This window comes from Oncorhynchus nerka, linkage group LG16 (genome assembly GCF_034236695.1).
Source record: "Oncorhynchus nerka isolate Pitt River linkage group LG16, Oner_Uvic_2.0, whole genome shotgun sequence".
In the NCBI taxonomy this organism is placed as follows: Eukaryota; Metazoa; Chordata; class Actinopteri; order Salmoniformes; family Salmonidae; genus Oncorhynchus; species Oncorhynchus nerka.
In genome coordinates this window covers 6,122,439-6,123,463 of record NC_088411.1, presented here as the reverse complement: position 1 = coordinate 6,123,463, position 1,025 = coordinate 6,122,439, and positions in this window count along the sequence as shown.

Genomic DNA, 1,025 nt, shown 5'->3' with positions numbered 1-1,025 from the left:
TGAGGTGAGGGGTGTCCATTATTTATTTGGTGTTTGTGTGTGTCACACACATGCTTGAGATAGAAAGTCTAAGGATTTTTTGTCAATGTCAGATCAGGTGTAATGAGAATGGTGGGCGGTGGCATGCAACTGGTAACAACATTTGTGGTATCTCTGACAAGTAAAATATATTAAGTGTGAGATGAGCATTTTTTTTTATTTGAGTAAACTGATGAAAGTACATAATGGGCTCACATTAATCTCGTAATTAGACAAGATATTGAGTTTCTTAAACAAAGGTTCAGATGGAGCCAGGTAATTAGAGGAGGCTAGTCTTGGAAATGACTTTTGTATAATGTGTAATTTGTGTAGGTAGGAGGCATACAGTGAATGAGATATGGGTAAATTCAGCTTTAGTATAGAGTTAGGAAGCAAGCTTGATGAACCAAACCACTAAACTGTCTGATGATACCAACTGATTTCATCACTATGCTGCAGGCAAATTAAGTATGATGTTTCCAGGATAACTTTTCTTTAATTAGAACTCAGAGGAATCTACTGGATGTTCCATTTCATTCCCACCAATTAAGATTATGGCTTCTTTTTTAAAACATTTTTTAACAATGCTTATTTTTATTAATAATTAATACAATAAAGTTACATTTGTTAACATTTAAAGATAATTGTTTATCTGGAAACATTCAGATAATCTGTCCATGCCTGAGTTGGCTTCATTAATTAGTGAATACAAATTATTGTGTGATAAAATCAAATTGGTGTCATCAGCAAAGAGAATGGCAAGTATGGTAGAATACACAGCAGCAAGGTCATTGACCTAGATTAGAAATTAAAAAGGTTCAATTATCGAACCCTGTGGCAAGATATCTTGGCCCTGGTAGGTGCACAGATGTTTGTATAAACAAATGGTTCTCGATCATAAACATAAAGTTATAGCCAATTATATGTATAATCATGAAAACGTAATAATGCAATTCAATAAATAATATTTCGTGATGAACCGTGTCAAACACTTTGGATACATCTAA